We start from the raw sequence: 23,658 nt of genomic DNA, 5'->3' as shown, positions 1-23,658 counted from the left end.
TCCGCCGCGATAGCAGCCCGCTCCTCTCTCGTGAAGTCCCTTTCTCCCTCTGGCTCATTCTCCGTTCTCTCCTGCCCTTGGCCTTCCTCGGATCTATTCGCCCTCTTCACATCTTTCATTTCCCGTCCTCAAAAGACAGCTAAAGCCTTACATTGTGTGGATCACAACAAACTGATCTCTTTCCAGCTGCAGCCACACGCACCCCATCTACTAAACCGATGTCCAGAAGCGCAAATGGTCGGACGAAGGCGGATCAAACCGGGAGCCATCAGCTTCTTTCTGGGGCCCCTCGGCTCAAGCTCGCGGCTTCTCTTGGGCGCTGACATCTGCGGCGGCGAGGACGCTCAGGAGACCTTCTGCCCTCGGAACCTCCCGGCTTCCCGACGGGAACGAACAGGCTGAGTGGACTCCATCTCTCAGGTTGTCCGAGGCTCGGAAGTGGAAACGCCATTCTGCGAAACACAGGCGGCTCCGCCCAGTTCCGTAAGTATGCTTGCTTTCTGTGCGAGTGAGGGTTAAACTCTCCTCCCAACTGACTTTGGGGAGCAATGGGTTAGCTCATTCGTCTGTTAACCGAAAAGTTCGTGGCTTGAGCCCACCCAGGGACGTGTCTCACTCTTTTAGAACGTAAATGATGTATGATTGTTTCTGGTCTATGCATTCTCTCCCATGCTCCACTACTACCCTACTCCTCTGTGTCTTGTGTACACACACACACACACACACACACACACACACACACACACACAGACAAGGACTTACGTCCAGGTAGTCTCTGATCCTCAGAGAGGATCTCTGGAGGAAAGCAGGTCGACTGGGAATCCTTGAATGCATGAAAGAGTAGGCTCATCATCATCACCCTGTAAACGCCTTTTACCAAAGAAATTTCCTCCACTGTTTGTAGCACTCTCTATTTAACCTTTTCCATATATTTCTCCAATTAATTTGGTTCTATCCATTTCCTCCTTTTTTCCCTGCATTTTTCCTCCATTGCATCATAGAAAAAGCAAGAGAATTCCAGAAAGACATCTATTTCTGCTTCATTGACTCCTTAAAGCCTTTGACTGTGTGGATCACAACAAAATATGGAAAATTCTTCAAGAGGTGGGAATAGCAGACCATCTTACCTGCCTCCAGAAAAACCTGTATGCAGGTCAAGGAGAGATGAAACCAGTCAGTCCTAAAGGAAATCAACCCTGAATATTCTTTGGGAGGACTGATGCTGAAGCTGAAGCTGCAAGCCTCATTCCACGCAGCAGACCTCTGTTTTGTATTTAAAATATGAATCTAAAACTTTGGAGGAAAGTGAAGTTGTTTCCGCCCGGTTTCGAACCGGGGACCTTTCGCGTGTTAGGCGAACGTGATAACCACTACACTACGGAAACCACACGACCACGTGTATCTAGTGACATATTCAAGAATTACATGTTTGAACACACCTGACCTTCAAATTTTCAAAGGAAGAGGACTCTGAAAACACAGGTAATCCGTCAGGCAAGGATCCGCAGTTCCTGAAAGGGCCTGATTTAGGGTTCCTCGCCTCTCCCGGGGCGAGGTCCCAGTGTGCCAGCTTGGCGCCCAAGAGCAGAGGTTGCCTCCCCTGACTCCCCAGTTCTCAGAAGCCTCAGGAGCGGGGGGGAGGAAGATGCGTCTGAGCCCCAGGTGGCCCCACGTCCGTCAAGGTGGACACAGCCCTTCCAGAGGCAGATCCAGTGCCTTGGAGTCCCTTTCATGGCGCCAGCGGGGACCTGGCTCGATGCTTCCAATCCCACTCGGGAAACAAAGGACCCGCCCTCCCCTCTGCCCCGTCTGACCCGTGCGCTCCTCTCTTGCAGGCCTTTCACAGCAGCGCTTCTCCGGCGCCGCCTAGCACCGGGGTTCCTCAGATTCCTGCCTCTGTGGCTGATGCTAGTCCTCTAGTTTCAGTCCAGACTTGCATCACGCTTTCACGTTTAGCGGGAACCGCCGCAAAGACTGAGGCTCGGGTCATTTGTTGAATTCCTTTGCCTACCAGGCCCAGCATAAAGCCGCAGAGGAGCCAGGCGCGGTCCACGCAGATCTGACCGTCTTCATTCCAAACTTGAGATTCTTCTTGAAGGACCGCTTAGTTTTACATTTTACAATGTCTGAAACGCCTCTTGTTTTCCTTTTATAATTTTGCTGTTCAACAGGTCGTGGAGCGTGAATTTAAGAGAGGTAAAGGCGTTTTGTTTTGTTTTGTTTTGTTTTTCAGAAAGCCGGTGTCTTGAAGGGTCTTCGTATTTACCTCACAGCAGGCAGAGTTTCTTTTCGCTGAAAGGTTTCAATGCAAGGTTGTCTGTGTGTCTGTCTGTCTCTGGTTTCCTTTAGCAGTAGAGCTTCTCAATTTGGGGAATGCATGTGCCCTTTCCTCCAGCAGTGGCTTTCCTCCCTTTCTCAGTGAGGTTCACGGGCTCAGACCCCGAGGCAGGCGCGGGCCGCATGGGCACCGGCCCCCAGGCAGCAGGGCTCCTCCTGGTTCCGCCTGGACTCCGAGTGCGGTCGAGAGTGTGAGCGCGACAGCACCCTCAAGCGCGCTAGAGGCCTGAGTTCCCAAAGAGGCGGACTTGAAAAGGGCTTTAGATCAGGGCGTTTCTCGAGATTTCGCCTTGCTTTGCTCCCCTGCAGGTCCTAGTTTTCACCTCCCACGTCCAGACAGAGGAGCGGATTCATCGTTTTCTGTCGCGTCCGGCATGCTGACGTCCCACGTGGACGGGACGAGGGTGAGGTGGTCCTCTCCCCGTCAGGGTGGACGCACAGCGGACGCCCGAGGGACCACAGACACACGGCTCCCTGCAGCAGAAATGGTAGGCACAGGGCTTCGGAGCCGGCGAGTGGAGCGCGCCGAGGGGACGGATCCATCCCCTGCCCCCGAAGGTGTGACAAAGTGCAACGACGCCCGCCCAACCCCTGGATCAGAGGTTCAGCCTCATCCAAGAACTGGACAAGGTAGGCTCCGCAGGTCGTGAGGGAAGACCTGGAATCCAGGTGTGGTGAGAGGTCAAGCTCTCTTTCTGAACCTGTTAACTTGCGAAGCAGGGGCCACTTGGTTCTCAGCTGGTGATGGCCGGGTCCATCTACTCCCTGATCTTGACCTGATTCGGGGCCTCCCCTGATAGCGGCTCGAGGACCGGCTGCTTTTCCTCCTGGATCAGCTCAATCCGCAGAGCCTGACCCTCTTCATCATGTCTTTGGCTGGAAACCGTGGTATAGAGTTGAATTCGTTCCCTTTTGTTCTCTGACTCACATCAGATTGTCCCGCGGGTGTGCTGGGGTGAGGGAAAGCGAAGTGTCTTCACAAGGGACGAACTTCTTGGTTTTCAGAGAATAATAGGTGTCACAGGTAGAGACGATGTAGGGCCCAGGTGAAAAGGTGAGGGGATATCAGGTGGTAAAAGTATCCTGCAGTCAGCTTTTTCCTGTGCCCTCCTTGGATTCACTGACTGTGGCTTGTTCTGCAAGGTGACTCAGAGCAGAGAAAGATGGGCTGGTTGTAGGCCCTATGGAGCTTTCCGGTTGTAAGGAACTGTTCCCCAGTTTCTTCAGTTCAGTAGCGATCCAAGGACAGCAACACATCAGGCTTCCCTGTCTCTCACCAAACCCTGGAGTTTGTTCAAATGCATGTGTATTGAGTCGGTGATGCCATCCAACCATCTCATCCTCAGCCACCCACTCCTCCTCTTGCCTTCAGTCTTTCCCAGCATCAGAGACTTTTACACTGAGTCAGCTCTTCCCACCAGGTGGCCAAAATATTGGAGCTTCAACTTCAGCATTAGTCCTTCTGATGAGTATTCAGGACTGATTTCCTTTAGGATGCACTGGTTGGATCTCCTTGCAGTCCAAGGGGCTCTCAAGAGGCTTCTCCAACACCAGTTTAAAAGCATCAATTCTTTGGTACTCAGTTTCCTTTATAGTCCAACTCTCACATCCATACACGACTACTGGAAGAACCATAGCTTTGATTAGACTGACCTGTGTTGGCAAAGGAATATCTCTGCTTTTTAATATGCTGTCTAGGTTGGTCATAGCTTTTCTTCCAAGGAGCAAGCGTCTTTTAATTTCATGGCGGTGGTCCCCATGTACAGTGATTTTGGAGCCCAAGAAAATAAAGTCTCTCACTGTTTCCATTGTTTCCCCATCTATTTGCCATGAAGTGATGGGATCGGATGCCATGATCTTAGTTTTTTGGATGCTGAATATTAAGCCAGCTTTTTCACTCTCCTCTTTCACTTTCATCAAGAGGCTCTTTACTTCCTCTTCGCTTTCTGCCATAAACCTGGTGTCGTCTGCATATAGAAGGGTATTGATATTTCTTGCAGAAATGTAGATTCCAGCTTGTGCTTCATCCAGGCAGGCATTTCACATGATGTACTTTGCATAGAAGTTAAATAAGCAGGGTGACAGCACACAGTCTTGACATACTCCTTTCCCAATTTGGAACCAGTCCGTTCTTTCATGTCTGATTCTAACTGTTGCTTCTTGACCTGCATACAGATTTCTCAGGAGGCAGGTAAGGTGGTCTGGTATTCCCATCTCTTGAAGAATTTTCCACAGTTTGTTGTGATCCACACAGTCAAAGTCTTTGGCGTCCTCAAGAAAGCAGAAGTAGATATTTTTCTGGAACCCTCTTGCTTTTACTATGAATCAACGGATGTCAGCAATTTGATCTCTGGTTCCTCTGCCTTTTCTGAATCCAGCTTGCACATATGGACGTTCTCAGTTTACATACTGTGAAAGCCTCACAGTGAGAATTTTGACCATTCCTTTGCTAACATGTGAGATGAGCGCAATTGTGTAGTAGTTGGAACATTCTTTGGCACTGCCTTTGTTTGGGACTGGAATGAAAAACGACCTTTTCCAGTCCTGTGGCCGCTGCTGAGTTTTCCAAATTTACGGGCATACTGAGTGCAGCATTTTAACAGCCAAGCCTCCCTGTCCATCACAAGAGTTTTTTGAATGTTCTTCCCAATGGCCCATGAGTTATAAGTAGCCCAGTCTGTGTGGGGAGATCACTTACATACAATTGCTTGTCCTGTGTGGTGAGCACCAGGCATTGTTCCAGGATCTTTTAAAAATGTTCTTTCCTTGGCCTCAGGCACTTTCTTCATAAGGATACCCAGATCATTACTCTGCTGAGTACTTGAGGGAGACCCTTTCATATCCCAGCATTCTCTCTCTCCCACTGTCTCATCACTGGACCTTTCTTCATGTTTCTTTTTTTATTATTAACTTTTATTTGAGTATAGCTGCTTTACAATGTGTTAATTACGATGTTGTGTTAATAGCACAGTGAATCGGCTATACATATACATATATCCCCTCTTTTTAGGATTTCCTTCTCATTTAGGTAACCACAGAGCATCCAGTAATTCCCTATGCCATACAATAGGTTCTCATTTGCTATTTATTGTACCAGTTCAGCTCAGTTCAGTCACTCAGTCATGTTTGACTCTTTGCGACCCCATGAACCGTAACACGCCAGTCCTCCCTGTCTATCACCAACTCCCGGAGTCCACCCAAACCTATGTCCACTGAGTCGGTGATGCCATCCAACCATCTCATCCTCTGTCATCCCCTTCTTCTCCTGCCCTCAATCTTTCCCAGCATCAGGGTCTTTTCAAATGAGTCAGCTCTTCGCATGAGGTGGCCAAAATATTGGAGATTCAGTTTCAACATCAGTCCTTCCCATGAACACCCAGGACTGATCTCCTTTAGGATGGGCTGGTTGGATCTCCTAGCTGTCGAGGGGACTCTCAAGAGTCTTCTCCAACACCATAGTTCAAAAGCATCAATTCTTCTGTGCTCAACTTTCTTTATATCCAACTCTCACACCCATACACAACCACTGGAAAAACCATAGCCTTGACTAGACGGACCTTTGTTGACAAAGTAATATCTCTGCTTTTTAATATGCTGTCTAGGTTGGTGATAACTTTCCTTCCAAGGAGTAAGCATCTTTTAATATCATGGCTGCAGTCACCATCTGCAGTGATTTTGGAGCTCAGAAAAAGGAAGTCTGCCATGGTTTCTACTATTTCCCCATCTATTTGACATGAAGTAATGGGACTGGATGCCCTGATCTTAGATTTCTGAATGTTGAGCTTTAAAACAACATTTTCACTCTCCTCTTTCACTTTCATCAAGAGGCTCTTTAGTTCTTCCTCACTTTCTGCCATAAGGGTGCTGTCATACACAGCATCAATAGTGTATATAGGTAAATCCTAATTTCCCAATTCCCCGAACTCCCCTTTCAGCTTTGATAGCCATACCTTTGCTCTTTACATCTGCTTTGCAAATAAGAATCGCTGGATCTTTGTCCTGTGAGCTCTAGCTGTCTTACTCTCCACCAATATTCAGCTTCATCTCCAGAGTCAAATGAAAAATTGACCTGAAATCCTCCTCTTGGTGCCCAGCGTGGGAACTCACTGAAAGCAGGAAGGTGGGCCCAGACAAGACTCCTCTTGTTTGTTTGTCACCTCTCAAGGCTTGCTATCCTTTGCTGCCTGATTTCCAGTGTCTTAGAAATCAGTATTTCACGGTTTTTTGTCTTTTTTATTCCTTTGGGAGTGGGACAAAGGTGGAGAGTGAGATTTGGAAGGAGGGTTAATCTGATTTCTGTCACTGCACCTTTGCTAGAAACTGAAGGCATCTCTTTATGTTCTTCGTTTTCCCTAAAGAGATGTGCTAATTTATATTCCAATGTATTTTGCCGACTCAAGGAAAGAGTCTTTTTCTTCACGGTCTTGCCATCACAAGAAATTGTCAATACACCTGTCTGTTACTCTAACAAAGGGATTTGTGCCCTACTGACTCAACTTAGCGGCAGGTACAATGAAAAGACAATGTGTACATTTCCCAGAGATTGCACATATTCAGCAGCTAAGCTTCCAAGCTGATTGGAAAGTATTCTAATAATTGTAACTGTTTTCAGTGGTGACCAAGTCATTGAGTCCAGACAAGACCAGCCAGAATGACTTGGGGAGCCTCTTGCAGAGCAGCTTATGGATTACAGGAGTTAAAAAAAAAACCAAAACCAAAACCAAAACAAAACAACCCCACTGGTCCCAGACATTTACCCTCTTCCCTTCATGAGTTGTATTTTGGCTTTGGTTGGATGCACACAATCTAATGAGGGGTCTCCCTCCGGTATACGGGCGCATTTGCAAGCCCGAGACTCTGTATGATATCTCAACAGTACAGGGCTACATCTGCAAAAATTATCTCATTTGAGACAAATTGTTGCAAGCTACAGAAACCTGGATGCTTAGAGTTCTTGGTTCCCCTTCCACTGATTCCTCAGTTGAAGTTGGTGACGAAAGAAGAGCTCTTCAGAATTTCCGTACTCAGTCGAGATGTCTCTAGGTTCTAGGACATTTCTCTCTGCCCTTCTCTCTCCCTTTTGGAGTTTGTACCTTTCTGTCCCTTATACTCTAGACCTCTGTGGATCTTACCCACATTCTGTCCTCTTCATCAGTTTTCTGGAACTGTGCATTAGGAGTCCTTCAGTCAGCAAGCACTTACTAGGTGCTCACCAGGTACCAGGCCCTTCTCCTGGAAAACTGCTGTATCAGGAGCAAAGTCAAGGTCCCACTCCTTGGTCCATTCACACCAGGAGGCATCAAAAATAAGATACACACACACACACACACACACACACACACACACACACACATAAGAATCACAGCAGGAGGACAACCAGCCATGTTCTTCTCAGGTTCATCTGCCAGCAAGCACCTAAGGACCCCAGCAGTGACTAAAAAAAGAATTACATACCACATGGGAAAATGGGTGACTTGAGATCTAGAGGGAGGTAACTAAGAATCAGGAATTTTTTTTTTTAAATAAAGGAGTATTTCAGGTAAGCAATAGGTCTTAACTTAGAGAGTCCATGTGTTGTACTCTTCTTCAAGTGATGTAAGGGTACATTCAGGAATATCTCCTAAAGGTACCAACACGTTCTCTTTAGCTGGTAGTCTAGAGCTATCCTATTATAACCTATAAAAATATGGGCATTATTATTTCTACTTAATTAGAAATTCTCCAGGCAAAGATTATACATTAATTGAACCAATTTAATATCAAAGAACTTAAAGTTAATGATATATCTTCAAATCGAGATTGGAGCTGAGTCGTGTCTGATAAATGCTGCTTAGAATCACACATTAGCTGATACCTAAAAACGTTGACCCCAAATTGAAAGGGGAATAATTAAGTCACTATGATTTTGAGACTCAAAAGACTTAATCCTGATTTAAAAGATATTATATGGTATATTTAATTTACTGCGACACATAATTTTAAATTTTATAAATAATAAATCTGAAAGTAACAATGAGGTGGTTTTTAGACCAAAATTATTAAAGTAGTGTGGTGCATACCAAGAGTCATCTCTGGGAGCATGACAGGACAAACATTTTCTATGTAATTATACATCAAGTATTAGAATTCTCTAGCATGTTAAAAGTATTCGAGAGTCATCCTTATTGTCAACTTGAATTTTATTCTTGTTTGTAGCATGGAGAGCACTAATTTCTCTAAAGCTAAACCTTTTTTATATTCCTGAGTTACATTTCAGCAAAACAAAGTTAAAGGAAAAAAAAAAAAAGACCCACGTGGTTGCTATTCACTGAGATAGAAAAGGTGGTTCAGAACTCTGCTTTGGAGAGAGGCTGAATGACATACGTGTGGGAAAGCAGGGTGCCTCTGTGCTTGAATTCAGACTGGACCTGGGACTGGGTCAAGGCCAGAACACAAGACTAAGCATTATTGTCCTAGGGCAGCCACCCAATCGACAGCACCCACACAGCAGTTCTGGGAAGCTTTTGAGAATATTCCCCTCTCTTTGCAGAATTTCCCATCTGGTTCTCCATCCTCCAACCACACGGAAGGATTCTTCCCCTCTGTGTCCTGACAGAACACGTTATGCTCCCTGCAGGGCACGGGGAGCCAGGCAGGAGCCAAGGGGACAGCTGCACTGCCTCGATGGGTTTCTAGCAAAGGAGCGTGGAAATCCCATGGACAGAGGAGCCTGGTGGGCTAGAGTCCGAGGGGTCGCAAAGAGTTGGACAAGACTGAGCCGGTGAGCACGAGCACCAGGCGGTTCCACCACTCCGACGGATCCAAAGCACAACTGAGTGCCCACCAAAGCAACCCGCAGGAGGCCAGAGGGCAGAGGGCAGACGGCGCCGCGGAGGGCGGAGGATGAAAGTCTAGACAGTCGTACAAGCACAGGGCCTGACTGGCCTGCCCTTGAGAAAGACCTGAATAAACCTCCATCTAGGTTGCCCTTGCAAACACTCTCTTTTCAGTGGCATTGGTGGTTCAGTGGTAGAATTCTCGCCTCCCACGCGGGAGACCCGGGTTCGATTCCCGGCCAATGCACTGCGGTTGTCTTTCTTTTGGTCCTCGCTGGTTCCATACAGGAGACCTGGGCTGGGAGATTCCCCTGGAGAAGGAAATGGCAACCTACTCCAGTATTCTTGCCTGGAGTAATCGGCCCAAGGGATGGCAAAAAGTCCAAAAGGACTGAGCAACTAACACACATATAGCTTCTCTACGTCCTACAGAGAGCGGATTCCAGGTGCCTGAAGGGCCAAGAGGGCCCTCTTCCGGAGGGTAAAGCTGTTCGCTGGCCTTGGAAGACAGGTCTCCAGCTAACAGAAGTTAGCTTTGAGAGGGATGCCAAAAGAAAGGAACAATGCCGAGATATCCGAACGTTACTATCAAGTGATGTCATAACTCTTATCCAAAGAAAGAATGTGATGTTAACTGGGCACTTAGGTACAGAATATAGGATGTTTGTATTCTTGCAAACTTTTGGTATCTTACGAAAGCTTTTTGGTTTCGGATTTTAATGAATTTTTGGAACGGAAGCCTCATGTTCTCTTTGAATGGAAATTCTGTTAAGTAAGACTCTGGGTTTACCATGCCAGGAGAAAAGAGTGGAGGCCAGAGCAGGCCAGCCCAGGCTGTCCATGGCATCTCAGCTCCAACAGCCAGCCTGAGGTCCAGGACCCTGAGGCCCGGACTCAGCGGCATTTAGAAACTCTGTGCAGAAATGTTCTGCACTGGACCTTTAAGCAAAATACAGTTCCGATCTGGGCGGGGAGAGAGAGACTCGTGTGCTTGCAGAGGCTGGAAGAAAGAAAGTTTTCCCTGACCGGGAATCGAACCCGGGCCGCGGCGGTGAAAGCGCCGAATCCTAGCCACTAGACCACCAGGGAGCTGCAGGCAAATAGGCTTGTTTAGCCTCTGCAGGTGAAAGGCGAGTGGAAGATGACCCTTCGGAAAGTCAGCAAGCTGGAAAGGCAACGTCGCAGCGGCCCAGGGCTGTGTGCAGCTGTGCAAGGCTCCCAGCCCTGCCCTCGCGGCTCATCGGCCTTCACCTCTCCTTTCCTGGGTATCGCTTTTGCTCTGGGGCAAGGACACAACGTAGCGGACTGGGTCCCTCCTGGTCTAGCGGTAGCGCTGCGTGCTGCCGAGCCCAGGTCTTGCTCTCTTTGTGAACCTCGGTTTTCTCTGTCGTCAGGCTCGGTGATGAGTGGCGGGTGATGAGCGGATCCGTCCACCTCCAGATCTCCTAGCGCTGAATAAAGAGACTTGCAGGTGGTCACCACCTCTTCCTCCAGCTGCGTCCCCTGCCGCACCCCGTGCCTTTCGCGCCTGTTGGTTTTGCCAATGAGAAGGCACATCTCCGGGGGAGAAAAAGAAAGAGGAAGCCTGTTTCCGCCCGGTTTCGAACCGGGGACCTTTCGCGTGTGAGGCGAACGTGATAACCACTACACTACGGAAACGGGACAACCCCTATCCCTGAACACTGTATCCATGAAATCCCGAGGTCCCGCCACCGCGAACCACACCACCAACCCTTAAGACTCAAAGAGGAACCTTGGAGCCCCAGGCTCTCTCAGGCACGGAGACGGCGGCTCCCGAGGGCCCTGCTTTAGGGTTCCCCCTCTGCCCTGAAGTGAGGCCCCTCGGGCCCCCACAGGTGGCCTTCGGGGCCCCGCACCCAACGCAGAATCCTCAGATCCTCAGCTGCGCACCCTGAGTTCAGGGGTCGCCCCCGCCGACTCCCCGGCTCCCGGCAGCCGCAGGAGGCGGGGACGGTGGGTGCGCCCGAGGCCCAGGTGACCCCGAAACCCAGCGGTGTGGAAGCCGCCCCTCCCGGGCTGCGGACCCGCGCCTCGGTGGTCCTCTTCTCGGCGCCCGCGATCAGCGCTCCGGGCTCTCAGGAATGACCGACGCTTCCAATCCACCCGGGACGCGCCCTCGCCGCTGTTCCTTTGCACCTGACTCCTGTGCTCTTTCTCTGAAAGTCCGTTGGGGGCATCACTTCTCCGGTGTCCTCCTGGCAAAAGGGAGTCCTCTTTGGTGTTGCCTAAAATGGCACCCCCACCGTCCCTGGGTGGGCTCGAACCACCAACCTTTCGGTTAACAGCCGAACGCGCTAACCGATTGCGCCACAGAGACAGCATTATAGGGTTCATTGGGACTCTCTGTGGAGTAGACACTCATTCCCGGGGTGAGCGCTCTGTCCGCCAGAAAACGGTGCCACTTCCCTGCCCCTACCCGCCACAGATGTCAGCGTACCAGAGAAACCGCCATCTAGACCTCGAACCTTCCAGGCCTGAACCAAAATAGATCCAAGGACAGCTGAACACCGGCTTGCTCCCACGATGGCTCTTCCCGTTTCCTCGCCTACACCCAACGAATGAGTTTGCCCACCCTGGCAAAGGCCTCCGGGGCAGAGGTTGGGCTTCGGTTTCCTGTGTCCACCAGGCGGTTTCCACCAGAGTGGGCTTCCCTTGGGGTTCAGATGGTAAGAATCCGTCTACAATGCAGGACACCCTGGTTCAATCCTTGATTTTGGAAGATCCCCGGGAGAAGGGAGTAGTCACCCACTGCAGTATTCTTACCTGGAGAATTTGGACAGTGGAGCCTGGCAGCCTACAGTCCCTAGGGACACAATGAGTTGAACACGACTGAGAGACATTGACTTCTCTTTAAGTGAGTATAGCTCGTTTGTCTGAGTGTTTTCTTTAAATGGTTATTTTTACTCACGTTGTAAATTTAACAAATATACACTTGTTGTGAGAATAACTTCAGTTCAGTTCAGTTCAGTTCAGTTCAGTCGCTCAGTCGTGTCCGACTCTTTGTGACCCCATGAATCACAGCAGGCCAGGCCTCCCTGTCCATCACCATCTCCCAGAGTTCACTGAGACTCACGTCCATCGAGCCCGTGATGCCATCCAGCCATCTCATCCTCTGTCGTCCCCTTCTCCTCCTGCCCCCAATCCCTCCCAGCATCAGAGTCAACTCTTAACATGAGGTGGCCAAAGTACTGGAGCTTCAGCTTTAGCATCATTCCTTCCAAAGAAATCCCAGGGCTGATCTTATTCAGAATGGACTGGTTGGATCTCCTTACAGTCCAAGGGACTCTCAAGAGTCTTCTCCAACACCACAGTTCAAAAGCATCAATTCTTCAGTGCTCAGCCTTCTTCACAGTCCAACTCTCACATCCATACATGACCACAGGAGAAACCATAGCCTTGACTAGACGGACCTTAGTTGGCAAAGTAATGTCTCTGCTTTAGAATATACTATCTAGGTTGGTCATAACTTTTCTTCCAAGGAGTAAGCATCTTTTAACTTCATGGCTGCAGTCTCCATCTGCAGTGATTTTGGAGCCCCCCCACCCCCCGCAAAATATCTGACAGTTTCCACCTTTTCCCTATCTATTTCCGATGAAGTGATGGGACCAGATGCCATGATCTTCATTTTCTGAATGTTGAGCTTTAAGCCAACCTTTTTTTTCTCCTCTTTCACTTTCATCAAGAGGCTTTTTAGCTCCTCTTCACGTTCTGCCATAAGGGTGGTGTCATCTGCATATCTGAAGTTATTGATATTTCTCCCAGCAATCTTGATTCCAGCTTGTGTTTCTTCCAGTCCAGCGTTTTTCATGATGTACTCTGCATAGAAGTTAAATAAGCAGGGTGACAATATACAGCCTTGACGTACTCCTTTTCCTATTTGGAACCAGTCTGTTGTTCCATGTCCAGTTCTAACTGTTGCTTCCTGACCTGCATACAGATTTCTCAAGAGGCAGGTTAGGTGGTCTGATATTCCCATCTCTTTCAGAATTTTCCACAGTTTATTGTGATCATACGGTCAAAGGCTTTGCCATAGTCAATAAAGCAGAAATAGATGTTTTCCTGGAACTCTCTTGCTTTTTCCATGGTCCAGCGGATGTTGACAATTTGATCTCTGGTTCCTTACCCCTCTCCAAATCAGAAATATATGAAGAATAAACGAAGAGTTCTCCTGCCTCCATTCCCACTCCACCACTGACAAACTTTATATGTTACAGGTAAGAGATGGTGGCGGCTTAGGAGTGTGATCAGCGCTGTGAGAAAACTAAGGGACCCAGGAAGCCCCGCCTCCTGCCCTGACAACCATCTGCCCCCTCTGAGCTACGGCAAAAGGGTGAAGGCGAAGAAAAAGAAAATAACACTCTTATTTGCAGAAATTTTACCTCCAGATGGGACACTCTGGTTAACCTAAACAGAATATGCGGTTGGTGGTAGGGACCTAGGGGGTCCTCCCTGGCACAAAACCTAAAGTGGATTTCACTTCATTTTCTGAGGTGAGAGTGAGCTGAGTCGATCAAAGGAGAGGAGCAGAGAGAAAGCGAGAGGGATGAGCACCCACAGGAGTCAACCATATTGGAGTCTCCTCAGGGCCTTAGAAGAACTGCCCTGAGCTTATGGGTGGGACGTATGGAGGCTAAAGAAGCATATCCCGTTCTCTGGCGATGGCGGCCAGGTGGCTCCTGAGGGGTTCCATGGTGTAATGGTGAGCACTCTGGACTCTGAATCCAGCGATCCGAGTTCAAATCTCGGTGGGACCTTTCTGCCTAGTTAGAAGAAGAACACTTTTTACTCCCCTAATAGGACCCGCCCGAGGTCTCCCGCGACCCTAAGGGGCGTGGTTCACAGGGACACAGCGGACAGGTGTGGGACCGACCTGGGGCGTCCTCGCTGGACCCGGGCAGCTCTGCCCATCTCTGCCCTCCAAGCCCCAGCCAGGGGCGCAGCGGCCCAGCCACTACCGCCCCCTTCTTGGATCCCCTGGGTCTCTGGAGTAAAAGGCAGAGGCTGAGTTCACGGAGTCCTTCCCCGCGAGGGGGTTCCCACTGCAGGTCTTGTAACTGCACGGTTGTCCTTGAGAGTAAATGGTTGTGGGGATGAGCTGCCATGTCAGATATTCACATATTAGATGATATCGAAAAACATTTACCCCCATGTTGAAAGGGGAATATAAGTAACTATGATTTCTATAACTAAAAGACTTAATCTTCATCGGAAGAATATATCACATATTTAAATTTCTGTGGCTCATAATTTTGAATTTTATAAATGGAAATATTTTTTGGAATTAGAGTTTGCTTATGGGAAACAAAGCAATACAGGACATTTAGGCAGTTCTTTCATTAGGATTTTGAATAGAAAATAAATGCAAGACTTCTACAATCTAGAATAGTATGGCACCAATATTTTCCACATTTTTAGAAAATCTGAAAGTCAACATGACGTAGTCTTTAGACCAAAATTATTAAAGCTGGGTAAGGCATACCAGGAGTCATCTCTGAGAATGTGACAGGACCAATATTTTCTATACAATTATACATCAATTATTAGAATTATCTAGAGTGTTAAAAGTATTCAAGATTCATCCTTACTATCAATTTGAAATTTTTTCTTGTATGTAGCCTGGAGAGCACTCATTTATCTAAAGCTAAACGTTTTTTATATTCCTGAGTTACATTTCAGGAAAACAGAAAGTTCAAGGGGAAAAAAAAAAAACCCACATGGGTTGTATTCACTGAGATAGAAAAGGTGGTTCACTACCGCACTTTGGAGAGAGGGAGAGTGGAATATGTGTGGTAAAGCTGGATGCCTCTGTGCTTGAATTTGGACTGGACCTGGGACTGGGTCAAGGCCAGAAGAACACAAGACTAAGCATTATTATCTTGGGGCTTAGACCCACCTGACAGTGTTGTAGCCATGCGTTCCGGGATACAAACTCACTCAGATGGACAATGCAGATAGCGGAGTGCAGTTTATTACACCGGCGGGCCCAAGGCAGAGTCTCCTCCTAGCCAAGGACCCCGACCAGCATTTGTGAAAATCTTTTATACCCCATGTGTACGTGTCTGAACCCACCACTCCAAATTCCTTGAGACTTACATAAACCAAGGAAAATATAATCCGAATAACCCCATCATTCACGTGCTATGTGCTCATGTGCTCAAACAGTCAAACAATTAGCCAATAATCAATAAACCCGAGGTTACACTCTGATTGATACAGAAAAATTTATGGCCTGTCTGGAGGAAGGGGTGATTAGTGTATGTTTTCTCTTAGGCGGTGAGTAACCTAGATCCGATCTTCAAGGTTCCCCTGTCTGGAGGGGGTCTTATCCTTCTGTTGTTGTTTTCATAGGCACTAAACACAGAGTTCAGAGTCCATTGGAAAGGTGGCCAAGCATGATCAGCATGAACAGGCCTAAGAGGGAGTCCAGGCCCTATGAATTCCTTCTTCAAGAGCACCCACACAACAGTCCTAGAAAGCTCTTGAGGATACTCCCTCTCCCTTGGACACGTTCCCATCTGGTTCTCTATTCCACCAGCCACAGGGAAGGACTTTTCACTTCTGTGTCCTTGCAGAACACTTCATGATCCCTGCAGGACACAGGGAGCCAGGCAAGAGTGGAGGGGGCAGCTGCACTGACCCGATGGGTTTCCAGCAAAGTAGCAGGAAAATCCCATAGAAAGAGGAGCCTGACTGGCTACAGTTCATGGAGTTGAAAAGAGTCAGACATGACTGAGCCAGTGGGGGTGAGTACAAGGTGGTTCCACCAATCAGATGATCAAAACACCACTGACTGCCCACCAAAGCAACCTGCAAGAGGCCAGAGGGCAGCCAGTGCTGCGGAGGGCAGAGGATGAAAGCCTAGACCATCCTCCAAGCACAGGGCATGACAGGCCTGCCTGCACTTGGAAATCAGCTGAATAAAACACCATCTAGGATATTCTTTTAAAAAGTCTCTCAGAAGGGGCGTTGGTGGTTCAGTGGTAGAATTCTCGCCTATCACGTGGGAGACCCAGTTTGATTTCTGGTCAATGCATTGTGGTCATGTTTGTTTTGGGCTTCCTTGGTGGCTCAGATGGTAAAGAATCTGCCTGCAATACAGGAGACCTGGGTTGGGAAGATCCCCTGGAGAAAGAAATGACAACCCACTCCAATAGTTTTGCCTGGAGAAACCTATGGACAGAGGAGCATGGTGAGCTGCAGTCCAAAGGGATCTCAAAAAGTCCGACACGACTGAGCAACTAACACACATACCCTCTCTACATGCGAAAGAGACCAAATTCCAGGTTCCTGAAGGGCCAAGAGGGCCCTCTTCTGGACGGCCAAGCTGTTCCTGTCCTTGGAAGACAGGTTCCACAGAAGATAGCTTTGAGAGGGACACCAAAGTAAAGGAACGATCCTGAGATGTCGGCATGTTATTATCAAGTGATGTCATAACTCTTACATAAGGAAAGGATATGATGTTAACTGGTTTGGTCCCTTCTCTTTGAATGGAAACTCTGTTAAGTAAGACTCTGGGTTTACCATGCCAGGAGGAAAAGTGGAGGCCAGAGCTGGCCAGCCCAGGCTGTTCACGGCATCTCAGCTCCAACAGCCAGCCTGAGGTCAAGGAACCTGAGGCCTGAACTCAGCGGCATTTAGAAACTCTGTGCAGAAATGTTCTGCCCTGCACCTTTAAGCAAAATACAGTTCCGATCTGGGCGGGAAGAGAGTGACTGGTGTGCGTGCAGACGCTGGCAGAAAGACAGTTTTCCCTGATCCGGAATCGAACTCTGGCCGCCGCGGTGAGAGCGCCGAATCCTTGCCACTCACTAGACCACCAAGGAACTGTAGAGAAGAGGTTATTTCGCTTCTTCAGGAGAAAGATGAGTGTAAGAATCGTCAGAAAGCAGTGTAATCGTCAGAATACCTCAGCGGCCTACTGCTGAGCCTGCTGCCTAACCCGTGGCTTTCGCCTTTGCCGATGCAAATGCAAATCTCCGCGGTTGGGTGGTGGGGGTAGGGGAGAGCAACCTGTTTCCGTCCGGTTTCGGACCAGGGACCTTTCGCGTGTGAGGCGAACGTGATAACCACTACACTACGGAAACGGGTCAACCTCCGTTACTTAACACTATCCATGAAATCCCGGATGCTGCCACCAGCATCCAGACCACCAAATTGTAACACTCAAACAGGAACCTTGAAGCCCTGCTTTAGGGTTCCTCATCTCCCCTCAGGAGAGGACCCTCGGGCCCCCATAGGCTGCATTCGGGGTCCCGCACCCAACGTAGAGGCCTCAAACCCTTAACTCCGCACCCGAGCTCAGGGGTCGCCCCAGCCGATTGCCGAGCTCCCGGAAGCCGCAGGAGGCGGGGACGGTGGGTGCGTCCTAGGCCAGGAGACTCCGCTGCCCAGCGGTGTGGAGGCCGCCCCTCCCGCGCCGCGGGCCCGCGCCTCGGTGGCCCTCGTCATGGCGCAGGCGGTCAGCACTCTGGGGTCTCAGGAACGGTCGACGCTTCCAATCCCCCGGGACCCGCCCTCTCCGCTGCTCCTTTGTCCCTGACTCCTGTGCTCTTTCTCTGCATGCCGGCTCGCCGCAGCACTTTCTGGTGTTCTCCTGGCGAAAGGGAGTCTCTTTGGTGGTCTCTACAATGCCACCCCACTGTCCCTGGGTGGTCTCAAGCCACCAACCTTTACGGTTAACAGCCGAACGCGCCGCTAACCGATTGCGCTACGGAGACAGCAGTACCGGCCATTCCTGAAGTCTTGGAGTGGACACTTCTTCCTAGGATAAGACCCCTGCCCCTAGGGAAACGGTGCCATTTCCGTGCCTTCTACCGACCACAGATGCCAGAGCCCCCAGAGATACCAGGGGCCAGGGCTCCAATCCTGCGGGCTTGAACCGAAATAGATCCATGGACAGCTGAACACAGGTGGGCTCCCGTGATGGCTCTTCCCACTTCCTCGCCTACTCCCAACGAGTGAGAGTTTGCCCACCCTGGCATAGGCCTCCGGGGCTGTGCTTAGGTCTCCCGTGTCCACCAGGGGATTTCCACCAGAGTGGACTTCCCTGGGGCTCAGACGGTAAGAATTCGCCTGCAGTGCAGCACACCTGCGTTTAATCCCTGGTTTGGGACTGTCCCCTGGAGGAGGGCGTGCAACCCACTCCAGTATTCTTGCCTGAAGAATCCCCATGGACGAGGAGCCTGGCGGGCTAAGCCCATGGCATGGCAGAGTCGGACAGGACTTAGCGACTAAGCACTGAGGTCGCGGGGATGGTCGTTCTGTGTCCGCAGGCCGGCGACAGAGTCAGGCACTCACTGGGATGCTCTAGGACTTGGATGAATACATTGTCGTCTTTAGCCCTCGTCCCATGAAGACGGTTGAGAATGGAAATACAGAAAAGTTTTCGAAGTGAACGGTTCTTTTTAAAAAGCCTTTATCCCAGTTTTTGGTATCTGCAGCATCCAGTGGGGTGAGCAATGGAAAGGCCCCTGAGCAGCCCCAGCTGAGTGGAGCTCCCGCATTCCAGCCTGGGTAGCCTGCGTTCTGTGAGGTCCACCTGGAAGCGGGAAAGGGTGAAAACCAAGCTGGGAAGGCTGGTTTGGGAGGAAGGCATTGAGACCTCCCAGGAGGCTTGGGCAGGAATCCTTAGAGCTGAACATGGCTTCAGTCTGGTAGCAGAGTGGGAAAGGAGGGAAAGGGCTGGTGCAGGCAAGAATCAAGGAGGCCTAAGGAGAGGGGAGGAAGGAGAGAATAAAAGAATTTGTGCTTCTACCCTTCCCCCCTCCCTCTCTTGCCTTCTCTCTTCTTGGTCTTCTTCCCATCCCTACAACTGAGAAATCTTGATACACCCACTTCTGAGAAGAGAGACCCAACTATCTGTGCTCGGGTGCACAAATTCTGGGTTGTAAAAATAGTTCTGTCCTTATGTGGCCTTAGACAAAGAAAATTTCTTGTGCCTCCCTTCTTTCTGTTTTAAAATGGGAGGAATGAAAGCATTTGTTGTCAGATGTGCCTGGGTTTAGAAACTACTGGATGAATCATGTTATCAGCTGTTAAATCATATTGTGTCACTATTCTCAGAATCTTTTGACAAACTCTACCCTTATATATTTTACCTTAAATTAACTTGATACTTCTAGAAATTTCTGTAAACGGAATCAAGACAAAGGCTCCCGTGATTGCTCTTGCAGTTGGCTCCGTGAGTGTTCTTGAAGTTTGCTCAGATGTAGCTGGACCACCCTTCATTGCCAGTTCTCTGCTTGCAGATCAGGACTTATATGCAGGCTGGAGGAAATGGGAAGAACAAACATCTTTACCCATCCCAGTTCTAACCTCACCTGATTCTGTCCTTGGCCCTTGTGAGAGCCTGGTTCTCCAGGTTTCCTGGCCATTCTGTGATCTCTCAACATCCTTTCTATGGATTTATTTTCTTCCTATATGAGTCAGAGTCCATTTCAGGTACTTGTGCCCATAAACCTTGAGCTTTCTTCAATTTTCCTGGAGGAGTACTTTGTCTTATTACCACTCAACATCTTGATTTTCAAAAAGAAGTTTCATCTTTTCAGTCTGGAGCTATGAACTTCTTCCTCATAATAAGAGCTTCCCCTTTACCTACTTCCTCCTTGAGTCAATCTCTCTGTCCAGTCTTGGAACAAAATACATCTCCAGGCAATACTAGCCATCTTTCTGTTTTTTGGCCAGCCAAAAACTAGTGCTACTTTTTTCTGTTCTGCTTATTGGACTAGGGAGGAAACAGTTTTAGGATACAATGAAGAACTAAAGATTATTCTGAGCCCTGATAGGATTTATACCTATTATACATGCAAATACTTAATGTGGTGGTATTCTGGGTACATAAATACTGTCTATACTGTAAGACAACTTGGATGTGCATCCTCTATGATTCAGCAATCAGTGCTCTTGAGTACCTTGATATTTGTATGCCTTTTTTTAAACTGAAATTTCTGGGTTTGATATGTTAAGAAATGGGAGAAACTGACTTCACTGACCTGACCAAAGTGTCTCTGAGTGCCTAAGTGTTTGTTAGAGCCCTGTCTCATGTCCTCCATGACATGCGGTTGATCTTCAGTCACCCCAGGTGAATTTGGGTCTTCCCTAGTTGCTCAGCAGGTAAAGAATCTGCCTGCAATGCAAGAGACCCAGGTTAAATCCCTGGGTTGGGAAGATCCCCTGGAGAAGGGAATGGCCACCCCCTCCAGTATTCTTGCCTGGAGAATCTCTTGGACAGAGGAAACTGGCATGCTCCAGTCCATGGGGTCACAAAGTAAGACAAGACTGAGCGAGGTTCATTTCACTTCTAGGTGAGTGTAGCTGATTTCTCTGAGTGTTTGATATAAATGGTTATTTTTACTTATATTGCAAATCTAACAAATATACACTTGATGTGAGAAAAACTTACCCCTCCCAAATCAGAAATGTATGAAGAAAAGGAGAGTTCTCTTGCCTCCATTCCCACTTCACTGCTGACACACCTTACATGTTACAGATAAGAGGTGATGGCAGCAGCTTTGGAGTGTAATCTGTACTATGGGAAAACTAAGGGACCCAGAAAATCCCACCTCCTGCCCTGACAACCATCTGCCCTCTTGGAGCAATGAGAAAAGGGTGAAGGCAAGGAAAAGGCAAATAACACTCTTATTTGCAGAAATTTTACCTCAGTATGGAACACTCTGCTTAACCAAGGCAGAATATGTGGTTCATGATGGAGAGCTAGGGGGCTCTTCCCTGGCACAAAACCAGAAGTGGATTTTACCTCATTTTCTGAAGTGAGAGTGAACTGAGCCTATCAAAGGAGAGGAGCAGAAAGAAAGCAAAAGGGATGTGCACCTAGGCAGGTCAACTGTGTTCAAGTCTTGGGGGTAGGAAGGGGACATACAGAGGCTGAAGAAGCAGATACCCTTTCCCTGGCAGTGGAGAGAAGGTAGCTGCCAAAGAGGTTCCATGGTGTAATGGAACCTCTGGATCCTACGATCTGAGTTCAGATCTCGTGGGACTTTTCTGTTTAATTAGAAAGGTTGTCCCTGTGAGTAAATGGTGACATGGAGGGGCTGCGATGTCGCTAACCAGCCGGGAATCCCGACAGCTTTCGGGTCGAGGCTTCCAGACCTGAATGGGAAGAACTGTCTTATTCAAGTTCTCTATTCTTTCGAATTTTTATCGGCCCTGTCCCAGTTTATTATGATTTTATTCAGAGTTTCTCACTCTTAAGTCTCCGTTGGACACCCAAAGTCACTGTTCAGTCAAGATTCGAAACTTCACTCATTGAAATCCCGTCCTTTGGTCCCAAGCTCAGCCCAAAACAGGAGCGCGGGTCGCGGATTCCCGCGTCTGAGGAGACCCCAGGTCCCTGACCCACGGCCGCCTGGCCAGGCTGCTCTGGGCTGAAGGAGTCTGCTAGGACTCCGGAGCCGGGGGCTGGGTTCCTTTCGTCCTGCCGTGACTCTGCTCCACGGAGAAGATGTCTCTCGACATGAGCGGATGGAAACACTTGTGTCCTCTACTGCTCAGGAGAAAAGCACGGATGAGGCCCGTGATGGACTGGACTAACTAGTTAAAATTTTCCCTTCGCGGTGCTAAGAAGCATCACTCTCATAATTTGGAACTTTCAGCGGTTACAAAGGACTCAATGACGCAGCTGTCTTTGTAGGACAGGAAAAGAAAGGTGTGAGGCTGGTGAATAGATCGGAGGAAGGGCAAAGATCAGGAGGGAACACGGGATGAGCCAGAAGGGAGAAAGGGATTGGAAGGGAGAGGAGTGGGCGGTCGCTGGGTTGGGGCGACCACAGCGCCTCACTCTGGAGTAGCTCCCACCCTTTACTGAAGTGTCCCAGGACCCGATTCACCGGAAATCGCAAAGCTGCTGGCATGGCATTTGTTCTGGCAAAGTTCCCTTTGCGGTACCGTGTGGAGCGGTGAGGTGGGCTGTGTGGGTCTGCAGGTGAGTGGAAGTCCTGGCTGTTGCCTTGGAGATGATTGGCTGGCAGGGAAACACACACATTCCACTTTCCCCTTTGCAGGCCGGTCTGCAGCGTCTGGGGTGGGAAACTGGAAAATTGGAAGGTCAATATTTATTTAGAGATAAGGAGATATATACCCAAACAGTCAGTGAAAGGGGTTATCCCTGGATAAAACGAACATGAGAAGGGATCAGGAGACTACTGTTTTGGGGCATGTGTAACTTTGTATTCAGTTCAGTTCAGTCGCTCAGTCGTGTCCGACTATTTGCAACCCCGTGAATCGCAGCATGCCAGGCCTCCCTATCCATCACCATCTCCCGGAGTTCACTCAGACTCACATCCATCGAGTCCGTGATGCCATCCAGCCATCTCATCCTCTGTCGTCCCCTTCTCCTCCTGCCCCCAATCCCTCCCAGCATCAGAGTCTTTTCCAATGAGTCAACTCTTTGCATGAGGTGGCCAAAGTACTAGAGTTTCAGCTTTAGCATCATTCCTTCCAAAGAAATCCCAGGGCTGATCTACTTCAGAATGGACTGGTTGGATCTCCTTGCAGTCCAAGAGACTCTCAAGAGTCTTCTCCAACACCACACTTCAAAAGCATCAATTCCTCTATGCTCAGCCTTCTTCACAGTCCAACTCTCACATCCATACATGACCACAGAAAAACCATAGCCTTGACTAGACGGACCTTAGTCAGCAAAGTAATGTCTCTGCTTTTGAATATACTATCTAGGCTGGTCATAACTTTTCTTCCAAGGAGTAAGCGTCTTTTAATTTCATGGCTACAGTCACCATCTGCACTGATTTTGGAGCCCAAAAAAATAAAGTCTGATACTGTTTCCACTGTTTCCCCATCTATTTCCCATGAAGTGATGGGACCGGATGCCATGATCTTCATTTTCTGAATGTTGAGCTTTAAGCCAACTGTTTCGCTCTCCTCTTTCACTTTCATCAAGAGGCTTTCTAGCTCCTCTTCATTTTCTGCCATAAGGGTGGTGTCATCTGCATATCTGAGGTTATTGATATTTCTCCCAGAAATCTTGATTCCAGCTTGTGTTTCTTCCAGTCCAGCATTTCTCATGATGTACTCTGCATATAATTAAATAAGCAGGGTGACAATATACAGCCTTGACGTACTCCTTTTCCTATTTGGAACCAGTCTGTTGTTCTATGTCCTGTTCTAACTGTTGCTTCCTGACCTGCATACAGATTTCTCAAGAGGCAGGTTAGGTGGTCTGGTATTCCCATCTCTTTCAGAATTTTCCACAGTTTATTGTGATCCACACAGTCAAAAGCTTTGGCATAATCAATAAAGCAGAAATAGATGTTTTTCTGGAACTCTCTTGGTTTTTCCATGATCCAGCGGATGTTGGCAATTTGATCTCTGGTTCCTCTGCCTTTTCTAAAACCAGCTTGAACATCTGGAAGTTCACAGTTCACGTATTGCTGAAGCCTGGCTTAGAGAATTTTGAGCATTAAACTTTGTATTACATATATGATATTTTCTAAAGTTCATTGCTTGTATT

General features: G+C 48.6%; 7 non-coding genes across 7 annotated transcripts; 2 read left to right on the top strand and 5 right to left on the bottom strand.

Annotated features, from left to right (window-relative positions):
• Window positions 1-1,312: 1,312 nt before the first annotated feature.
• On the bottom strand, window positions 1,313-1,385 carry TRNAV-AAC (transfer RNA valine (anticodon AAC)). The gene has a single exon. It is a non-coding gene; the product is annotated as a tRNA-Val (tRNA).
• Window positions 1,386-9,328: 7,943 nt separating this feature from the next.
• On the top strand, window positions 9,329-9,399 carry TRNAG-CCC (transfer RNA glycine (anticodon CCC)). Its single transcript has one exon. It is a non-coding gene; the product is annotated as a tRNA-Gly (tRNA).
• Window positions 9,400-10,169: 770 nt separating this feature from the next.
• On the bottom strand, window positions 10,170-10,241 carry TRNAE-UUC (transfer RNA glutamic acid (anticodon UUC)). Its single transcript has one exon. It is a non-coding gene; the product is annotated as a tRNA-Glu (tRNA).
• A 497-nt stretch (window positions 10,242-10,738) lies between these two features.
• On the bottom strand, window positions 10,739-10,811 carry TRNAV-CAC (transfer RNA valine (anticodon CAC)). The gene has a single exon. It is a non-coding gene; the product is annotated as a tRNA-Val (tRNA).
• A 605-nt stretch (window positions 10,812-11,416) lies between these two features.
• TRNAN-GUU (transfer RNA asparagine (anticodon GUU)) lies at window positions 11,417-11,490 on the bottom strand. Its single transcript has one exon. It is a non-coding gene; the product is annotated as a tRNA-Asn (tRNA).
• A 2,365-nt stretch (window positions 11,491-13,855) lies between these two features.
• TRNAQ-CUG (transfer RNA glutamine (anticodon CUG)) lies at window positions 13,856-13,927 on the top strand. Its single transcript has one exon. It is a non-coding gene; the product is annotated as a tRNA-Gln (tRNA).
• A 3,257-nt stretch (window positions 13,928-17,184) lies between these two features.
• Window positions 17,185-17,257, bottom strand: TRNAV-CAC (transfer RNA valine (anticodon CAC)). The gene has a single exon. It is a non-coding gene; the product is annotated as a tRNA-Val (tRNA).
• Window positions 17,258-23,658: the final 6,401 nt, after the last annotated feature.

Source organism: Budorcas taxicolor, chromosome 3 (assembly GCF_023091745.1).
Source record: "Budorcas taxicolor isolate Tak-1 chromosome 3, Takin1.1, whole genome shotgun sequence".
NCBI lineage: Eukaryota > Metazoa > Chordata > Mammalia > Artiodactyla > Bovidae > Budorcas > Budorcas taxicolor.
This window is presented reverse-complemented; position numbering and strand designations above follow the sequence as displayed.